This window comes from Miniopterus schreibersii, assembly GCF_964146895.1.
Source record: "Miniopterus schreibersii genome assembly, chromosome: 3".
In the NCBI taxonomy this organism is placed as follows: domain Eukaryota; kingdom Metazoa; phylum Chordata; class Mammalia; order Chiroptera; family Miniopteridae; genus Miniopterus; species Miniopterus schreibersii.
In genome coordinates this window covers 97751783-97765290 of record NC_138103.1, presented here as the reverse complement: position 1 = coordinate 97765290, position 13508 = coordinate 97751783, and the positions used below count along the sequence as shown (strand labels likewise).

Below are 13508 nucleotides of genomic sequence, written 5' to 3'. Positions count from 1 at the left end.
AAATTTTACTAGCTTCCAAAATCAAAAAGGAGGAGAGATTACATCATAAGTGAGGGACCTTGCTTTATTAGCTTCCTGAGTCAGAAGAAATGAGAAGGAAAATTATATCATATACAGGAAAGCCCTCATACATTTGTCCTCTTGTATTTTCCTTTGCTAGCCTCTCCTCTAGCCGCTGGGAAATTAAGGGGAAGTACTGGATCAAAAAACGTTGACCTCGGTGATTTCAAATTAAAATCTGTGGTTCTGAGTATCCAGGAAATCTAAAGCCTTATGGTTTCACTTCTTCTGCCACCAGTTCTGGAAAGGGACTAACCCCACATTACTGCAGATGACAACGTTTCCAAAGCTAGCCTGTCTGTAACACGGGAGACACGGCATCCTTCTGTCCCGTGTGACGCAGGAACAATGTTTTGGTTGGTCGGTTTCTGAGACATTTTAAATATAGGGGAAACAGCACTAAGAAACATATAAAAAATACCAATGGATCCATCACCAAGAATTCTGTCATTTGTCTCAAGTCCTTTCTAATATGAAAAGACAGTTCATGTAAAGTGGAGATCTGTCACATTTCTCCTCAGTTCTGTTTCCCACCATTGCTTCCCAGAGGCAGTCTCCATCGTGATTTTACTGACTCTTTGGGAGCTACTTTTTATCTACCAGCCAAGGTCAGTTCTGGTCATCCTGACTGGTGTGGCTGGGACCCCAAGCCACAGACGATGAAGACGATGATTGTTCCAGGTAAGAGTCGCCCCCTGCTGCTGACTTGATCTTTGGCTTCATATTTCAATCTAGTCACTGATCTTGGAGAGAGGTACTAGGCTGTGTGTGTTTCAAGAACAGAAACAGCCTACATGGCTGGCCCAAGCCTTCTGGTCCCTAGTTCCCAATTTGCCTTCTCAAGGTGAGAGGCCTTCCTCAACTGAAGAGCGTGTTAGGTCAGTCTCACTGGATTTAAGAGAAACAATCCTATGAAGAGAATCTGGGAAGAGAATTTCAAGGGCTCTTGTTTTCCACCTCATGGATTGCAAATTCTGGGGCCAGGCAAGTGACTTCAATAAACAATGTAGTTACAGCTAATTACTGTTTTAAGGAAATCAGACTCTTCAATAAAAGCCACAAATATGAGTGATTATGTGAAATCACTCTTGTTTTTACATATCCCCATTTTTTTAACATATTTATGGTTTAAAATCTACAGATAAGTTTAAACAATAGCACAGCAAATAACTACCTTCCCTTTAGCTAGATTCACCCAACTGTTAACATTTTGCCACATTATATGTATGGGTATAAATGATTTCCTGAACAGTTTAAAGTTGTGCAAATTGTGATAAATCACCCTTAAAAACTTAAGCATATGCCTCCTAAGAATTAAGGTATTCTCTATTTCAACTCTAATACCATTATCACACCTAAGAAAAGTAACAACTTCTTTATCATTTAATTGCCTATATAAAAATTTCTTTAATTGTCTCCAAATTATTTGATTTTTTTTGTTCTAATCAGAATCCAATCAAGATTTACATATTGCATTTTATTGTTATGTCTGTTTGGTATCTTTTAATCTAGAAGAGTTTTCCTACCTTTTAATGTTTTTCAAAATTATTTGTAATTGTTGGTAATGAATATGATTTGTATGAATTTGGGTATGTGTGTGTACACGCATCTACTCACACATAGGTGGAAAAAGGAGATCCACAGGCCAGATTGGTGCTGAGAGCTGTATTTCCGCACCTGCATGTAGTTCATCAAAAGTCCTACTTCCAAAAGCATAGTCTTTGCCTCGGCCTGTATTAGTGCATTCGCTTATCAGGATGGAAAGATGAGAGAGGGAGAGAGGAGGCCTAGCTATTGAAGGCCTTAGCTCTGATACTGTGCTAAAACTCCAAGGATGCACTAGATGAGAGTCACTCAGGACAGGGAGCAGGTGACAGGTGCCCAGGGCCAGGCTCCAGCCTAACCTCCTCAACCAAGAATTGCAATTTTAGAAGCACCTCCAGTTATTCTTCTGAACATTGAAGTTGGAAGACCACTATTCTAAAGACACACACATAAATTAACAATTGACCCTACCCCTGGCAAGTTCTCATGGAGCCAAGACGTGGAATGTTATCCCGTGATGCAGTGAGTACTCTAGTAGCTCAGAGGGAGCGATAGAGAGGCTTTGGGGGGATGGAGGGGATGAGCTCCGAGTGGAGTTGGAAGAAGTCTGGAATAACCAGGGGCAGAAAGTATAGAAATAAGAGAAGTAGAAACTGCACCACATGCAACTGGAGATGTGTTAGAGACAGATGAAGGAAAGCCTCATACACCATGCCAAGGAATTACAACTTTCCTTTTTTCTGAAGGTTTGGAGAGTCACAGAAGGGCCTTAAGCAAACGTGATCCGGCTACTTATAAGAAGATCTTGCTTGACAGCCCAGAGCAGAAAGGATTTAAAGGCAGAGCAGACCCATAAGAAGCCCCTGCAGTTAAAGAGGCAGGAAGTCACTGGGGAAATGGGCAAGCAGGATTTGAAACATACTTGGGGGACAGAAGCAGCAGGACATGCTGATGAGATATGAATGTGGGAGTCAGAGAAGGGAGTCTAACGCTGATTCTCAGCTCACTTTTCAGTCTCGTGTGAAAGGCTGACTGTGGGCATTCAGGTGAAAATGTCCCTCAGGTGGTTACCTGGTCAGGAGAGCAGTAGTGGGAGCCTTAGAACTGAGCACAGGACCCTGGAGAATGGTGTGAGGAGACAGTCTTGGAATCAGACTGAGGGCATAGCTGCACCTGCCTGCTGAGGAACAGACTTTGTAAACCCCCTTGAATGGGTGGAACCAACCAGTAGGGAGCACCAGCTTCAGTGACATCCCTTTGCCTACTTCTAAGGCTATGATTTTCTCTCTCCACTCTTTTTGAGTGTTCTCTAGAGTGGAGGGAATACACCAGAAGGGGAGTTCAAGATAGTTTGTTGAGCATGAAGAGAAATTGTTAGAAATCTATATTTTAAAAATATCTTTTCCATATTTTGTTTACATTTTATAATGGATAAAGTATATTCACAAAATAATACATAAGTGTATGTAGATAGATAGACAGAATTCACTAGTAAATATCCACCTATTAAGTGTATATGTTCAAATATATGTTATTGCTACCCATACACGATGAAGAATCTTGTGTGCCCACTCTTTTGCATGACCAAAACTTAGGAGAGACTTAAGAAGGGGGAAGGTGGGCACAGGACATATACCCCTACTCCTCAAAGATTGCTGGCATCTTTCAAAAGGTTTTGGCCCTAATAGAACCCCACACAGCAGAACCCCTGGGAGTTGTAGTCTCTTTTACCTGTGGACCAAAAAGGGGCCATGTACTGAACCTGACAGGCTCGGGGAGGCCTGCGGGGAGGGCCCATAAACTCAGAGATGGGAAGTAACCACATAGGATGGTCTAAACATTGAAACTCCTAAGGAAAAGCAGGTTGTGCTGGGTAGCCATGTCTTAGGCCAGTTAATCTTTATCTTAACTGAACCTGTCTATTGTCTTTTGTCATCAAAGATAACATACCTTTGAAACATCAGAGTAATCTCCTTTTCCAGCCCTCACAGCACCAGCTGGTGAGACCACAGAACCCCTCATTGTTATCTTGCTTCCCCGAATACCATCTCTATGTGCTGTAAATGTTAATTATTAACTGTCCTGTACCCAGCATTTTGGGTTTTATTCAATCCTAGAGATTTCCCTGCTCTGCTTCCTCCCGCCCCCTTAACCTACCACCGATGGATTTTGAGGTAACCCTCCTCACACCTCCTCCATTGATGCCAAGGTAGAAAATCGCCTGCAAAATTGCCATTCTCTGGAGCGTTCCCTCAATCCCTTGAGATTTTGCTTCCAGGCAATTGTCGTCCGTCAGTTTGTCTCTAATAAACTCACATAAATTCTCTGCAAGTTTGGATGTTGCTTACGTCAGCATACCTTCTATTTTGAATGCATTTTTTAGAAACCTTGACGCTGAGGGTTAGGAAATCGTTGATGCTTTCCTGAGGAGCAGAAAGAAAGAGCTGGTTAGAGGAAAGAGGTTGGGGTCAGAGGGAGGTAAGGTAGAGGAAAATGGAGAAAAGACACCTTTTTTTCACACAGGAACCTGGAGCTATTCTTGCAGTTTGCAGGTTGTAATGTGTTTCTTAGCTGTGGGGGTAGTTTTGAGGGGAGGAAGAGGAAGTAGTTGTCAAAGTCAGAAAATGAGCAGAACCTGTTTCTTGGCTTCTCCCTACATGGTGATTCCTTCTCATCCTGATTGTCAGTAGGTCTGGGCATGGGTTTCTGACAGCAGACAGTGGACTCCCTCTAGGAATACACACCTTCAGTGACCTGTCATTGGGACGTGATTGGCTTAAAGACAAAGCTCCTGACCACCAGGCATACATCAGCAGGGCCATGGCAAGCTTTCAAAGGATATGGGTTCATTGGGATTTACCTGCTGCTCCTGAGTCTGGAGCAGTGGCCAGGCATGACCTCTCCTGCCAAAGGTCCTCCTGTGCTGAGCAAGCAGAAGACTGAAGCCCGCCCCCATCTGTCCTTGCACTACGCCCAGATCCTAGTAGGAAGGAAGCCATCGGGACTGTGCTAAAGCCTAGCTCAAGGCCAAATAATGTTCGCTCCCAAACACATTCATGGGTGGTTTTTTGAATAAGACACTGGGGGCTTTAAATGCTGCAGCAGAGCTGGTGTAGCCACCAGACCCAGCTCACCCCTCTCTCCTTGATAGGCGGCTACATTGACCATTGGCTTCATGTCACTTACTCCTTTAAGAACTAGAATATTAACTTTATCATTTTTTTAATCAAAGGGAAATAAAGGTTATAATTGCTAAAGGGCAAGAACATTATAAAGTACAATATTTTAATTTAGAAAACAAAGAAGCAAGCATAGTGACAGGTCATAGGTATAAACAGGCCAGCGTTTCAGGTAGTAATTATACTGACCAGACAGAAATAGGGTAAGATTTCTCAACTGGGGGTAGAGGTATGAGATTAGATGAGATAGGGAGAGTAAAAGAATTTGCCTGGATTATAAAGATGAAAATTCTGATATACTAAATAGATACTGATACTGGTAGTAATGAGTTCAGTAAGCTGACTTCCTCCACCCTCACTACATAACTCACTAATTTTCCTCCAATAGTATTTTATTTCCTTGTGCTGCACAATAGAGTCACACAAGATAGGGAAGAAAAAGCCTAGTATTCAAGCCCACAAAGACTGAGATATTCAGTGAGATGATCATTTGCTTAGAATTGCTCTTGCTGGGGGAAGGGGAGAGCTTTGAACATTTAATAATATATCCAGAAGCACTGAAGTGTTAGGTATGGTTCTTCCACAGATGTAATGTAATACCTAATACTTGATTTAAGAAAACTTTGAATCTTTTTATTTTATTTTATTATTTTATTTCTCATGTTTCCTTGTAATTTATGAAAAGCTTTAGTAAGGAACTACAAATTTAATAAAAAGTAGATATTCAAATAATAACCCAGTATTACGTAATGCAAGTAATTTTTTCCAACTCTACTTCTTGTTAACACCATCTCAAGAAGGATTATCTGTGAAGGAAATATGCCCCTCATACTTCGTATTCTTTCCTCTAAATGAAGGGGAAAATACTACTACTGCTTCAAAGTAGTACATTTATTTGCTGGTTCAGAAAATTGGTTGCATGTATCCAGAGTATACAGGAAAATAGGCTCATGCTAAAATCCATGCTTTTGCATTTATTGATTATAAGCCACAGAACATAGAGGGGCATGGGGAGAACCAAATGACATTTTTATCATCATTACCATGTTATTGTTATAAAATAATAATAGATTACTGCACAATTTTCCTTTCTGGGAAACTTATAAAAATAGAAAAAAAAATGTGTGGCTATTTTTACATAACAAGGTAGATTTGAGAAAGTATCATACTCCTTTTATTTCAGGAACATATAATTATGTTAGTAAATTCACCTCATGGCTTTTTGAAGATTATTAAATCTTCAAAACTTTTCAGACACTATCAGCAATATTACCATCCAAATCAAAATATAATCTTTTAAAAAATATAATCTTTGTAAATGTGTACATTTCTTCTCCTGCATTTTGGAAAGCAAAATGTACCTCTTCCCCTCAGAGGTATAAATTGCTAGAGTCACCTTTTCCTGGGATAAATGCTTAAAAAAAGCAACTGCCCCACAAATCAGGAAGCTGCCTGCAGCCTCTAATAAACTAATTCATTCAAAAACATTTATAAAGCATCTTCAGTGTGCCAGGCACTGTACTGGGAGCTAAGGATCAAAGACAAATAAGCTGCAGCCTTCACCCTTAAAGAGCTCAAGGTCTAGTGAGAGAAGCAGATATGTCTCCAAATATGCACCCCTATGTTCATAGCAGTGTTATTTACAAGATCTGGAAACAGCCCAAATGCCCGTCAGTAGATGAGTGGATAAAAAAGCTGTGGTATATTTACACAGTGGAATACTATGAAGATGTAAAAAAGGATCTCTTACCCTTTGAGAGACAACCTGGAGAGTATTACGTTAAGCGAAATAAGCCAGTCAGGGAAAGATAAATATCAGACGATATCACTTATTGGTGGAATCTAATGAACAATAGAAACTGACAAACAAAACAGATCTAGAGATATGGGAGCAAGCAACAGACTAAAGATTCTCAGAGGGAAGGGGGGTTGTAAATTAACCAAAGAGCTTATATGCATATATGCATAACCCATGAAAACAGACAATAGTTAGGTAAAGGCCTGGGGAGGGGGCTGGGGTGGGGAGGAGGGGGTCAGTGGAAGAAACAAAAGGGATATCTCTAATACCTTCAACAATAGAGATAAATTAAATTTTAAAAAAAAGAAACAGAAATCAGAGGGAGGATGCCTGACCTGGTCTTGAGGGGCTGACTTCGGAAGGAGGTGATACTTACACTGAATTTTAGGGCATGAATAGGAATTAACCAAGAGGGGAAAAGAGTGGAGGTGCATTCCATGGAGGCATGGCAAGTTTTGGATTTCAGGGGGATTTTGTTTTATTTTGGCATCACAGGTAGGTTAGTCAGGGAAAGAAGAAACATAAGACTGACTTTGAAAATCGAACATTTCTTCTCTTTCTCCCTTCTTTTCTGCCTCATAGTCATCCAGCAAAATCCAGAGATGGTAATGTGCTCCCTGGTGCAGGACCCAGGCTCCTTCTGTCTTCTGGCTCTGCCATCCTGGGAGCATTGCCCTAAGTCATCGATGAACCCGTGGCTTAGGCCCACACAGCAGTCCAGCCCACAGGGAGGGGAAGCTCCACCCAGCAGCCACAGAAATCTCTTCTGCTGTGATTCCATTGGCCAAAACTTAGTCATCTAGTGGCCAGATGGGCTAAAAAATGTCCTATTCTATTTTATTGTTTGCCTGGCTCAAAATCAAGAATTATCTTACCATAGAACAGGTGTTGGCAAATTTTTTCTGCAAAGGGTCGGATAGTAAATATTTTCAGCTACATACAGTTTTGGTCATGTATTGTTCTAATTTTTATGGTGTTTTGTTTGCTTGTTTGTTTTGGTAACTCTTTAAAATGTAAAAACCATTCTTCGGTTGAGGGGCCAGGTTGGGCAAGTGGGGCGTAGTTTTCCAGTCCTCACTATAGACGAAAGGATGAGTATATGGGAGGAGTGTGGCCATCTCTGGCATGACCTGTACAAGACTATAAACCACTAAGAGGAAGAGCCTTGTCTTGTTCACCTTGCTAGTCTCAGCCCATACAGTAGGTGCTTAATGTTTATGACTGATAATGAATGAAGGAATGAAGGAATGAATGAATGAATGAAAGGTAAGAGTGGTTAATTTACCAACAGCAATTCATTAAAATCCTACTTTGATCCAATGGTAGTCTCTTAACATGGATTTTCCTTTGACTATTGCATTTTCTCCAGGATGTCCCCCATGTTGGGGTGGACTTCCCTAATTGACACCCTCGCCCTCCACTGCAGAGGACAGCCCTGAGTATGCAAAAAGATTGCAGAGCCAAAGGCTTTACAGTTTCTCCCATAGTGCCTGCCTGGGTGGAGGGCAGGAGAACCTTGTTTTGGTTTTGCCCTTTTAAATATCACGTGCTTGGTGGGAATGTCAGCAGAAGTGTTCGGGCTGAATAGGCACTTTTTAGTTCCTCTCTCTCCTTCTTGCTCAATATCCTGAGGACATAATAGAACTTTTCTTGTCTAAGTCAGCCTAGCAGGGGGAGGGAGGGGAGGATCACTCAGCCATTCCCCTGGACATCCCGAGGCCAGGCATCAGGAAGGGCCACAGTCCTTGGATTCCATGCTTGGAGCAGACACAGCAACCGAAAGTGAGGGGTGCCCAGCCCTGGGCCCCAGGAAGACCCACTAAACGAGCCCCTGAGCCCACCTTATTCTGCAGGAGTCAGGTATGCCCAGGCAACAGCTATGCCCAGGTTTCCTCTTTCAAGTAAATGTGCCATTTTTTTTACAGCGGGAAAAGGTGCCCCCTGCAAATTCTGTAGCACAGACTGCCGGCTGGAATGGCTGAAAGGCACGTTCTGTTGGAAAGCAGAAGAGGTGGGCGTTAGGCCTGAGAACCCAGCCTCGTTGTAGTCAGAGGGTGTGTGGCTTGCTGCTTGGTAACTGGATGGGGCCTCTCATGTGATCCTGTTTCAGCCTCTGGGTGCCACTGGGATGAAATGCAGTCTTGACCAAAACCAGACACATAATCCTACTGGGTACAGACAATTGGCTTCGTCCTGCTCCTGACAGTGTGCTCCATCCATCTTTTATGATGAGCAGGAGCCAATTTCAATTTACCCTAAACCTTAAGGTCTGGCAGGGGGTGGGGATTTGTGTGAAATTTCTACCCAGACTAGAGGGGGGGCTCTGCTGCCATCTACTCTGCCTTCTCAGAAGGAATCTTGGGAAACGAGGACAGTGGGTGACAGAGGGCTATGAGTCCTCTTAGAAATATTTCAGAGCAGCAATAATTCCAGTATTTGGCCAGAGCCTTTGGCCCTCTTGTATAAATTGCTGCCTCTTCTATAGAATTCACAAGGTCTTTCCTCACCTTTAACTAAACTCATAGTGAGGTAGTTAAAGGAAGAGGAGGGGCCTCTTACTCTGCCTCCTGTCAGCTGTGTGACTTTAGGCGAACCGCTAAACCTCTCTGTGCCTCAGTTTCCTCCTCTAAAATAATGAGAATAATAACAGTACTAACCTCATAGTTCCGTTGTGAGTATAAAATTATATACATTTACTGTATGCTAATATTGCAATAATAGAGATCATTAATATTTGCCATTTTAATATTTTGTCATTGGAGAGAGATTATTCTGTGTAGGAAATAGATGGGCATCTTGACTGCTTTTCTGCCCACCCTGAGAAACTGTAAAGAGAGGCTTTACATAGATCAAACATGTGCATACGCAAGGCAAGGCACAATCTTCAAATATTCTAATGGCCCAAGAAATTAATGATAAATGATAGGGGAGGGGGAAGAGGAGGTTGTTCTTTCCAATAAAACCACATCTTTAAAATGCTCTATTAAAGGTGATCATGAACATCAAAGAGATTGAGCTGTATTCAAGGGACACCCTGGAGATGTTAGTCTTCTATGGCAAAAAGAAAATCTTAGGGATGATTTCATTACTCTTGGGAAATTATTTTAAAAGCTCAAATCCATGCTGCCTGCTTGTCATTTCCATCCATGTGTGTATCTACCATGGTGCTTTGAATGCTCCCCAGCTCCTGCCCAAGTCCAGAAGCCTCTTTCCTGGATTCCGAGCTCAGGAAAGCTGGTTTCTGGGGAAATTCTACCCCCAGAAAGTTCCTGCTGCCTCAGGGGCAGTCACACTGACACCTAGTGGTCTGAATGCCACGTGCACGCTATTACAAACACCGTTTTCCTCCATTGATCCCATGTTAACAAGAGGGAGAGAGAGGTAAGGGGACGGAGACAGGATATTTCATTTGTCTGATGTGTTATCAGAGGCTGCCTCTGGGTGAACATTCTAAGAACAAGAATGTGGGGAGCGGACGGTGGTTCACTGGCCTCTTTTAGTCTGTGGTCCCAGGGCTGTGGTTAAGGCTGTGGCTTCAGCCTCAAGGTCTGCGTTTGAATGGGGGCTCTGCCACTCACCAGCTGTCGGTCTTGAGCGAGTTACTGCACTGCCTCGCACTTTGGTTCCTGTATCTGTAGAGTGGGGAGGACAGTAACCTCTGCATGGCTTGCTGTGAACTCCGAGCAGGAGGGCATTCCCCAGTGCTGTCTGCTATTGTTGTGACTGTGTCTAAGAGACAGTTTCCGTAGAAGCTGTGACCCCGCAGGTCATGCAGTGGGAAGCCCAGTGGGTGTGCAAGGGGACCCAGATTCAAGTTCTGCCACCAAGTAACTGTGTGACTTTGGACGTACCACTTACCCAGTTTCCTTTCCTGTGAAATGAAGAGCATTCCATTCATCCCTGATGTGTAGGGATTTTTTTTTCTTTCCCAAACACTGTGTACACATGTCTATTCAAGTCCCTGATATTTAATCCACTTCTGACGGAATTGATGGATCATATGGTAACTCTATTTTTAATTGACTGAGGAACCACCGTGCTGTTTTCCACAGCGTCTGTACCATTTTATATTCCCACCAGCAATGCCCATGGTTCAGTTTTTTCATATCCTCACCAACACTTGTTATTTTCTGTTTTTTTAACAACAGCTATCCTAATGGGTGTGAAGTGGTATCTCATCATGATTAGAATGTTTAATTAAAAGAAAATTTGTTTTAAAACAATAGGCAAAACTCTGTGGTACTTTTATTCTTAGAAAACCATTTAGTATTTAGAAAATTACAGTACAGGAAGGGATTTGGGTTTGTTTTATTTTTTATTTCTGTCCTTTGAATTAACCATAGATGTGAACACATTTCTTTTTGCTTGTATATTATCTAGACAGAAAAGTTTACTTTATATGAATGCATTGCCATCGATCTCATTTTTGCCATGGGCCTTCCCAAATCAGCCTCATTCCCCAGTCATTTTGGTTCACACCCTTTAGCCTCCCTCTGGTAATGGGTTTTAAGCTAAAGCCAGGTGAGTGATAAACACCACCCCAGAGTGGCAATGGTTGAACCAGAATGGTGCCCCAGGCCCCTGAACTGCTGGTTGGGTGACTCATGTCACTGACTCTAGGGGATAGTTTGAGGGAAAAGGAACTTAGTATAGTCATCTACCTAAACGTTCCTTCCCTGCAGCAATGCTCGCACAGACCAAACATCAAAAAAGCAGCGGAATGGCTTGGCTCGTCTTAGTTGTTTTCCCTTTGCAGGTCGCCTGCACATGTCAGTGCGTTGGGCTGTCCTGGCTTAGGGCCCTACCCATCCATGGTCCTCCTCTTGCTCTGTCCTTGCTCATCTCAGATCTGCTACAATCACCACCAGGGGTGGAACAGCAACGTTAACACATCACCTACAAAGATTAGGGATTCTCGGACAGAAGGTCAATTACTAGGGTTAACTGAGAACTTTTTGGGTCAGAAGGAAACTTTTAAAATAATTTACTCAAAATAGTAACTATACAAGAAAAAAAGAAAGTCATGATATCTATGGTGTATTGACACAGAATTTAGTCAGAAAAACCTAGATTCGGTTCTTTCTACCATGTGCTTGCACTTAGTTTACCCTTCTATAAAAATAATAAATAACCAGGCTTTTGGGAGGATCCAATGAGATATTGCATTTAAAATTTTGCTTTAAAATGTTATTAATAGTTCTAATAATAAAATTAGCAGTAAGTGTGTAATATTAGACTCCAGGATTTTTTGCTAACTATACAAGTGTATATGGTTGGATTTTTTTTGTTTTTTTTTTGAGGGGGGGAATGTTGTACCCAGGAATAAGTGATCTTAATAAAGCACAGACTTCAAACTAGATAGTGGCAAGGTGGCATATACTAGAGCTAGCGCCTAAGCCAGGAGTCACCAGCACTCTCAGAAGAAAATGAAGGAATGCAGGAATGAATGGACAGTGAAGACCCAGAGTAGCTGAAGCCATCAAGCACCTGGGAAAGGTGAGGGGGCATGGGAAAAGAGTGCCTGGGTGCTAAGAACAGGATATATACCCTGAAAAGCTTGAAATTTCGAACATCACAATCTTAATGAGAAAATGTACAAGACACAGTAAAGAGCCCCACGATGACAAGGTGAGCAAAATCGCACATCTCACAGTGTAGCCTTGTTACTGTGACTTATGAGGGAGAAACGGTGAGGTGAAAGGTGTGGGGTGATTATATCTTTTAATCCTGGTTACTCAATACTGAATGCATTTTCTTCAAAGTTTAAAAGGAGAAGAGGTAGGAGGGGAATGGAGGAAGTTAAGGGGAAGGTTTCACTTCGTCATATTCTGTGGAGTCAGGTTTCAAAATATTATGCATTCCTCCCTGTGGAATCTTCTGTGACCCTCCATTTCTAATGTCTGGTGTTCACTTTCCTCAAATCAAACTATGGACCCTGCATGGACGAGCAGCTGCCAGCTGTCTTGACTCGTTGGTTGAAGTCCCTTCCTAAGCCGTTCTCCTCACACAGAACTTCTCATAAGCTGGGAAGGAAGTCTCTAGAACACCCCGCAGACGGCCTCATACCCCACCCCCACCCCACTCCATGTAGGCCACACACTTTCAGTTTCTCACTTCTTATCAAGCACAGAGGAGGAACTCTGCGCAGACTGGTGTGTCTGTGTGAGTCTTTGCCTTTGTGTGTGTGCAGACGGATATGGGTCCTGGGGAAAAAGCAGCATAATAGTTCTATTTTTTTCTCATGTCAAACAGCATCTCTCTGCCATCAAAAATTTCTATTTCAAGTTTTATGTTTTTAGCAAAGTGAGTTTTCTTTTACTGCTTCATACTATTTATATTTGAAAACAGAATGACCACAAGAAGTAGCAGATGAAATTAAGGTCTCCTTGAGGTGACAAAGTTGGAGGTACAGAAAAAACAAAAGGACTTATATTGTACTATGGTGCACATACATTAAGTATTACCCTAAAATCCAAATAAGCCCTTAGTAAGATACCCATGAAAACTACTTTCAGTGAGCTACATGTTTATTAGTCAAAATGTAAATAACTCTCCTCCATCTTGGTATATTTAGCTAATGCAGGCTAAGTGAAGTGAATTATATGCTAAGCAAATGTAAGCTAAATTTGCTGCAAAACTATGTGAAAATAGAATAACAAAAATAAATGTTTTCAGGACTGTTTGGTTGTTCTGTACTCTCCACATCCTCTCTACAGCCTATCACCATTCCATCAGCATCAAAAAGTAAAAAACTTACAGCAGAACAGACTTCAGAAACCCGTACAGTCACACGTAACTTCCTCGCCCATTTACGAGGAAGCCATCGGAGGCCACAATAAAGCCACAGCCGTATTCGTGCAGAAGTGAGCTGGTGGAATAACCAGGAAGAGAAGGTTTGACGGTTACAATTTGGATAATGATGGTGA

General features: G+C 42.1%; 1 protein-coding gene across 3 annotated transcripts in view; it reads left to right on the top strand.

The window, feature by feature from the left end:
• Positions 1 to 13508, top strand: part of FYB1 (FYN binding protein 1) — a 132099-nt gene that overhangs the window by 31815 nt on the left and 86776 nt on the right. The window contains exon 1 of one of the 3 annotated variants that reach the window (XM_081131266.1): positions 8366 to 8442. The exons of the other annotated variants lie outside the window; for them this stretch is intronic. The gene's annotated coding sequence lies outside the window, so the exon portion shown is untranslated. Of the gene's footprint in view, positions 1 to 8365; positions 8443 to 13508 lie in introns of those variants that run through there. 3 annotated transcript variants of the gene reach the window in all.